The sequence below is a fragment of the Pinus tabuliformis genome, chromosome 4_2 (assembly GCF_031772625.1).
Source record: "Pinus tabuliformis cultivar Carrire ecotype Pingquan chromosome 4_2, CPIR1, whole genome shotgun sequence".
Taxonomy (NCBI): domain Eukaryota; kingdom Viridiplantae; phylum Streptophyta; class Pinopsida; order Pinales; family Pinaceae; genus Pinus; species Pinus tabuliformis.
Window position 1 is genome coordinate 233,307,049 of NC_142304.1, and position 8,742 is coordinate 233,315,790.

The window sequence follows — 8,742 nt, forward strand, 5'->3', positions numbered from 1 at the left end:
GGGGCATGTTAGGCCCCTATACTACTAGTGTAACCCCTTATTGTTATTAGTACAACCCACTTATTATATTGATGTACCCATGTAGTGCCCATATTGTTATTATTGTGCCCCATAGAAGCCCACTATTTTTATTATTGTGCCCTTACATTATTATTGTTATGTCGGCTCTGATTATGCTATGACCCCTTAGACTCGTATATATAGAAAGGAGGTCTTTTCATTTGTATCATCCAAGAATTGTTCATTTATGTAATGTAAAGGAGGTTTCCCCCTCGAAGAGGCTGAATTCTAAGGCGTTGATCTATCATTTCTATCTTTTCTTGAGCTGGTTTCATAACATTGAGTTAGATGTAATTCCTTTGGATATATGTGGAATTGTTTTAGGAAGTCCTTACTTGTATGATAGAAAGGCTATTTTCTATAGAGCTAAAAACAAGTACCTACTTGTTAAAGATGGAATCAAATACTTTGTAAGAGCCCATAAGCTCAAGAATAATTATACTCTCATAAACTCAGGACAGATGAAAAGAATGATAAATTCATGCAAACAGTTCTTACTAATGGTTGTAAAGGAAAAGACACCTGAAAAAACCAATGTATTTGAGGGTTGTAATGTTGATCAGCAAGCTAATATAGAAAAGATTGTTTCAGAGTATGATGTCTTATTTCAAGAACCTAAAGGTCTGCCACCCAAAAATGGACTAGTACATGATATTGTTTTGCAGCAAGGTGTTCCTTTGCCTAACATTGGGATGTACAGGTTATCTGCTTTAGAGAACGCTGAAATCAAGAAGCAGGTGCAGGAGTTGCTCGAGAAAGGGTTCATTAGGCCTAGCACATCACCATGTGGGTCACCAATCGTTTTGGTGAGAAAGAAAGATGGCTCGTAGAGAATGTGCATTGACTTCCGAGCACTAAATAAGATAACAATCAAAAATCGTTATCCTCTTCCTCGCATAGATGATCTTTTAGATCAATTGAAGGAGGCTGTTTATTTCACCAAGCTGGATTTGCACAGTGGATACCATCAGGTTAGAGTTGCAGAGCAAGACGCATGGAAGACTGCTTTCAAAACAAAGCAGGGATTGTATGAATGGCTGGTTATGGCTTTTGGCCTAACTAATGCTAATGGCAGAAGTGTCCTCAGACACGTAATTTTATTAATCAGAAAAAAACAATTACATAATTGATTTTGCAAGAGTTTACACCCGAACAACACAAACACTCTTGCAATGAGCTATATATAAGCTCCATGTCCTAACTACCTCTAATTATGGATCACTTATTAAATAACAAGTGTCCATTTACAATAAATGCTATTCAAACCAACTAGCTAACTAATCTCCTAAAATAGAGCCTAAGATACGACACATTTGGAGAGTCATATCTAGTTACAACAATATGCTAATTCTAAAAGTCTCCATTAAATAATTAAACATTCTAGAATAATAATTATTAATTTAATATCTTAAATTAATAATTATTTTATTCTAATTTTATAACCTATGATAAAATTGTATTTTTGGATCATCTAACATTCCCCCCTATGATCCAAAGATACATTACAACAGATACCAAGTTCATCCCTGAACTTAGTAAATTTTATTATGCCAAGCGGTTTCGTGAAAATATCGGAGATCTGATCTTCGGAAGGACAATAAACTGGCTTGAGGACATCTTTGGCAATGAGAGATCTGATATGATGATACTTGGTGTCCACATGCTTTGTCTTTGAATGAAAAAATGGGTTCTTGGCAAGTTTGATGGCTGACTGGCTGTCAATGAATAACGATGTAGCTTCTGCCTGAGAAATGCCTAAGTCCTGCAAAATTTGGCGCAACCAAACAATTTCACATGCTGCTTCCCATGCTGAAATGTACTCTGCTTCTGCTGAAGAAGTGGCCACTGTAGCTTGTTTCTTACAACTCCAAGATACTACTACTGACCCCATGTTCATTAAATAACCTGATGTTGATGCTCGATCATCAATACTCCCAGCAAAGTCGGCATCAGAATATCCACCAAGTACAAAATTTTTAGTCTTTGTGTAAAGAAGACCAAAATCTTTTGTTCCTTGGATATATCGAAGAACTCTTTTGGCTGCATTCCAGTGGTTGTCTCGTGGTTCCTGCATAAAATGTGAAAGAATACTGACTACATAAGATAGATCAGGATGAGTATTTGTCAAATAAATCAAGTTGCCAATCAACTGTCTGTAAGTTGTACTATCCACCTTTCCGCCCCTTCAAATTTTGAAAGTTTCAAGCTTTGCTCCATGGGGGTAAGAATGGGCTTGCAATCCTACATGCCAAAACGCTGAAGAACCTCTACTGCATACTTACTCTGAGAAATGAAAATATGATGTGGACGTTGGAAGACTTCAACTCCAAGATAGTAGTGAAGTAATCCCAAATCTGTCATCTTAAAACCTGCATGTAACTCCTTTTTCACCTGTGCAATATGATCATCATGGTTGCCAGTAATGATCAAATCATCTACATACATAACAAGAATTACCAGATATTTTCCCTATTGTCGCACATACAAAGTATCATCAGATTCACTTCGTTGAAAACCAACTTTCTTTAGATAGTCATCCATCTTTGCATACCAAGCTCGGGGAGCTTGTTTTAATCCATATAAAGCCTTGATCAATTTGCAGACTTTATGTTCTTGTCCTTCAACTTCAAATCCTAGTGGTTGGGTCATATACACTTCCTCCTGTAAATATCCGTTGAGAAAAGCACTTTTCACATCCATTTGATGAACTTTCCATCCTTTCTGAGCGGCCAATGCAAGTGTTAATCGGATGGTGTTCCATTTAGCTGTAGGAGCAAAAGTTTCCTCATAATCAATGCCTTCCTGCTGCGCAAAACCTTTTGTGACAAGTCGTGCTTTATACTTTTCAAGTTCTCCCTTTTGATTATACTTAATTCTGTAAACCCATTTGCATCCTATGGGTTTAACATTTGCTGGACAATCAACAAGTTTCCAAGTGTTGTTATCAATTACTGCTTGATATTCTTCAACCATAGCCTATTGCCATTCTTTATGTTTTATTGCTTCTTTGTATGTGGAAGGTTCAGTAAAATCATTTGCTATCAAGGCAAAATTGCCTTCACTTCTATGTGCCCTTCTGGTGCCTATTTTATTCTGCTCATCAGGCTTTACATCTTTCAAAAGTTGAACTGCCCATTTTGGTAGTTGGTGCTCACTTGTTTGTGCTTCTGTAAAGTCTCCATCATTGTAAAGAGGATTAATATAAACTGATGTTCGTCGTTCAGGTGAAGAATGTGGAGAATCACTGTCAGAAGAACTGCTGCTACTTGGAGATGCGGATGAACTACTAGAAGACCCAGATGATGTTGTTGATGTAGATGGACTGGATGACTCATCTTCAGAGGAAGGAAAATCAAGTTCATACCAATTTGGTGAAGTTGGTTGACTTTGCATTTTTCCATTTCTTTTACTTCCCTTAGTTTCTAACTTGTGAAGAAGATTTTCAATTTCTTCAGCACTCTTACTTTCAATTTCATCAAAAATGACATCCCTGCTCACAATGAATTTTCCATTGGTCAAAAGTCAATACCCTTTCTTCTCATCAGAATAGCCAATCATTATGCATTTTAAACTTCTTGAGTCAAGCTTAGTTCGTTTTTCTTTCGGAACTAAGGCATAACACACTGACCCAAAAACTCTAAGATGTTTAACTCAAGGTTTGAAACCAAACCAAGCTTCATAAGGTGTAATTCCGTCTAAAGAAGCAGTTGGAGATCTGTTTCTTAAGTACACAGCTGTATGTATTGCTTCTGACCAATATGTTGGACTTAACCTCTTGAAAGTTAACATGGATCTCGCCATTCCTAACAAAGTGCGATTCATTCTTTCGACTACTCCATTTTGTTGTGGAGTGTAAACATTAGTAAGATGTCATCTTATGCCATTTTCACTGCAATAAGTTTTGAATTCATTTGAAGTGAATTCTCCCCCATTATCTGTCCTGAGAGTACCTATCTTTTCTTTGACTTCATTTTCAACAAGTTAGCGAAAAATTTTAAACTTATCAAATGCTTCTGACTTGTTCTTCAAAAAATAAACCCAAGTCATTCTGCTGAAATCATCAATGAATAGTAAGAAATATTTGCATCCACCAAAGGAAGTTTGTAGTGGTCCACAAACATCACTATGAACTAGTTGTAGCTGCCTGTTTGCACGCCATGAACTTGTTGGAAAACTTTCTCGATTTTGTTTGCCATAAATGCAAGCTTCACATTTTGCATTTTCCCTTTTGAAAGTGGGAAGTCCTTTAACCATTCCTTGTTTCTGCAATTGAGAAAGACTCTCAAAATTCAAATGTCCATATCTTACATTCCATAGTCTTATAGGTGAAATACCTGTAGTCACTGCCCCTGGAAAATCAGAATGCCTTGGAATAACTGTCCCTTTCATCCGTAATAGTTTTCCATATTCATAACCTGTCATGACTGTTTTCAAGTTCTGTTTCACTGAATTAATCTTCACTAAACCATCTTCCATAATCACCTGATGTCCCGCTTGTCGAATCGTGACTAAAGAGAGCAAATTTTTCTTAAAACTAGGTACATACCATACATTGGAAATCATTTTTTCTCCAATGTTAGGGAGAAAAACTTTTACTACTCCTTTTCCATAAGGAGTATGTTTTGTATCATCAGCAAGAAATATGGAATTAAGTTGGCAATCTTGAAAATTCCTGAAAAAATCACGTTGACAAGTCATGTGTTGAGTGGCCTCGGAATCCAAGATCCAGGCATCTTCATAGTCACTTCTAAGATGGGATGAAAGTTGTGATGCTGGTGAGGAAGTAAAAACATATTCTGAGTTATCTTCATCTTGATCATTGGCAAATTGTGTTGGATGCTGCTGAAACTTGGGAATTTAATAAGTGAAGTTCGACAATCTTCAGCATAATGGCCAACTTTGTTACATCTTCGACACACAATTTGACTTAAGTCTCTTCCTCTTCCTGAAGATTGTCCTCTGCCTCTGCTTTGACTTCTATTTTGAGATTGTCCTCTACCTTGATTATTATATCCTTGTCCTTGAAAATTGCCTCTTCCTTGGTTGTTTCCTCTACCTTGAAAATTATTTCGTCCTCCTCTGTTAAAATTGTTTCCTCTGCTTTGGCTTCGACCTCGATTATGTGTTGCTTGATTCTGATTCCATCTGCCTCTTCCTCGAGAACTATCTGTTGATGACTTACTAGTGCTAACCTCTGTGAGAAAAACATCTTCACCAACTTTCTTCTTCTTCCCAAAATTTTTATCATGTTGAGTTAACATTTCACAGAGTTCATCAAACTTTAATTTCTCTAATTTCCCACTTACTTGTAGAGTCTCCAAAAATTGCGTATAGTAAGAAGGAAGCCCAGCAATTACAATTGTGACCATAAAGCTATCATCAATTGCGGGAAAACCAACATTAATAATTTCTTGCCTGATATTCTTAAGTCTTGACATATATTCAAGAACATCACCGCCTTCAGTTAATTTTTGTTGCAACAATTTTAATTTTAGATCAACTTTCTTTGATTCAAGCTGAGTATCAAAAAGTTCTTTAAAAAATTTCAAAGCAGTCCATGCATCTATAACATTTTCTATATGGACATACATTTCATCATTCACAGAAGATTTAATAAGAGGTAAGGCTTTAGCATTCTTGATTTCCCATTTTGTTAGTGCAGCTGCATCTGTGGGTTTATTTGGCTTAACATCTCCATCACATATTCCCTGCCATAATTCATTGTAAATGAGTGTGCTTTCGATGAGACGATGCCATGTTTTATAAGATTTGGTGCCTTCTAGTTTGTCAGAATCAGAAAACAAATTAATCAACTTAGACATTGTAGCGTTAAGACTTCACACCACGAATCAAGCTCCAAAAAACTCAAGATGCGCAACACAATAGCAACACACGATGCAAAAAACATGATCTATCGGGGCTTGGCCTTGACCCTCGAATAGTCATCAAAACAAGAGAAAATTGACTGAGCTTTGCACTTGGCTCTAGTCAATATCTCAAATTTTTACAAGGCAACTTTCGAAATTTGACTTTTACAATGGTGCTTTTGCACAATCTAGTAAAAAAAAGTTACCCCCCCCCCCCCTCAAAGTAAAATTACTTTGAGTTACACTTATCTCCTTCAAAAAAAATTACAAAAAAAAAACTCCTTATTGCTCCAAAAAATTACAATTCACCTTATTACTCCACAAACAATAAATAAAAAATCACCAGATCTCTCCAAAATACAAATTTCCTTATTTCTCCACAAAATTAACGAAAAATCCTTATCACTCCATTAACATTACAAAATTAAAAATATCCCTTGTCTCTCCAGCGAAGACTTTTCATATTCACCTTTTTTTTTTAAATCCTGTCAAACGCCGGATCTTTTCACTTGACAAACGCTCGCTGGCTGGCACTGGAGCGCTGGCTACGCTGGAGTGCTGGCTGGATCTTTTACTTGTAAAACACTGGATCTTTTTACCAAGTATTTCATTTGTTGACGCTGACTGTGAATATGAGGCAAAACAAGCCATTTCCTCACTGGATCAGGATGAGGACTGACAACATCATCAAGTACAATGCAAAGCGCACGCATTGGCATAGAACAAAACTTGGCCTATGAGGCTGGAACAGTACATGTTACTTGAGTTTTTATTTGGAATGGATGTATTTTGGTACTGTAGAAATGCCAAGCGCAGGCATTAGCATAGAACAGGTTAAAACACCTATGGCGAAATTGTGTAACAGGCGGATCTGACAATCTTATCTAGCTGCCATTTGTACACCTGCGGAAGAGCCTACACATTGAATTTCAGAGCTGTTGATGTTCTCGAATGATGAATTCATGGCCAAAAACCGACCTCACGTCGTTCTCCTGGAGCAATTTGCGTCAATCTTTAATGCCAAACAACAAGTTTCCCGTTAAAAAAGACTTTATTAATAATCCCTTGCAATAGAAACCGATATTTTCAAATACTGAGCTCGAAGATTTAATATATTCATATTGTTCCGTAAACACAAGCTCTGTGTGCTTGACGTGTAGAAGTGGCAGACTTTGATTGAAGCTCACGTGAATGTTAAGACAACAGAAGGTTTGTGTATGTTGTGCATTGGATTCACAAAGAGGAGGCCCAATCAAGTCAAGCGAACATGCTATTCCCAAATGAGTCAAATAAGACAGATTGGTATGAAAATTTTCAGTTTCAGGAATCCCAGATCAGCACTTACGCAGAAGGGTGATAATATACTCCCCTGGTAGGCCAGCAACATAGCAAGGGTCTATTGGCTCAAATTTGAATGGGAGAAATGCCAAAATATGATTCCTTTGAAGATGATGCTGTGAATTTTGTTAATGGCAGTAAATATGCGTCCGCTGCGCCAGCAAGCGCCTCAGTGAAGTCACCGCCTGGTTTCGCCAGCGCATTGTATAATTTCTCTTATCTCTCGAGCAATGGAAAATTTACCGAACCAGTTATGCAAGAAATCAAAAAAAATGGTTGCAGCAAATTTGTTCAAAACACTTCCCCCTTATCTCATGAAAACAGAGTGCAAATTTTTGACAATAATAAAAAATGATTTTTAGATTTAAAAATCTAAAATCAATAATAAAATTCCCTTTCCTTTTAAACAAAAAGCCGGACAATTTCCATACCAATAATCTATTGATCAATTCAATGGAGTTTTCCAAGAACTTGTAGAGCTGGAATCTCCTCTTCACATCAGCTGCATTATTGGAGCTCTGATACCACAATAATGGCAGAAGTGTCCTCAGACACGTAATTTTATTAATCAGAAAAAAAACAATTACATAATTGATTTTGCAAGAGTTTACACCCGAACAACACAAACACTCTTGCAATGAGCTATATATAAGCTCCATGTCCTAACTACCTCTAATTATGGATCACTTATTAAATAACAAGTGTCCATTTACAATAAATGCTATTCAAACCAACTAGCTAACTAATCTCCTAAAATAGAGCCTAAGATACGACACATTTGGAGAGTCATATCTAGTTACAACAATATGCTAATTCTAAAAGTCTCCATTAAATAATTAAACATTCTAGAATAATAATTATTAATTTAATATCTTAAATTAATAATTATTTTATTCTAATTTTATAACCTATGATAAAATTGTATTTTTGGATCATCTAACAAATGCTCCTACTACTTTCATGAGATTAATGAATGATGTATTCAAACCTTTTCTTGATGATTTTTTTATTGTGTACCTAGATGACATTCTGATTTTTAGTAAAATGTGGGAAGAAAATTTAAAGCATGTTAAGCAAACGTTACATGTTTTGAAAAGAGAAAAACTTTATGTTAAACTCTCCTATGAATTTGGTAAAACCTCTCTAAATTATTTAGGTCACATAGTAGGGGGAGGCGAATTGAAAATAGATCCCTCTAAAGTGGCAGTCATTGTAAAATGGCCTAAACCCATGTCTGCTACAGAAGTACGAAGCTTCTTAGGAGCAGCACAATATTGGAGGAAGTTCATTTCCAATTTTTCCTCAATTGCAGCTCCCTTACATGCTTTCATAGGATTGAACAAGGTGTTTCAGTGGGGAGGCAAACAGCAGAAAGCCTTCGACACCTTGAAAGAAAAAATTAGTACAGTACCTGTACTAGCACTGCCAAATCTACAAAGACCATTTGAGATCCAAACTGAAGCCAGTGACTATGCCA

General features: G+C 36.4%; 1 pseudogene; it reads left to right on the top strand.

Moving 5' to 3' along the window:
• Positions 1–6,559: 6,559 nt before the first annotated feature.
• LOC149168915 (large ribosomal subunit protein eL39z/eL39x pseudogene) lies at positions 6,560–6,667 on the top strand (annotated as a pseudogene).
• Positions 6,668–8,742: the final 2,075 nt, after the last annotated feature.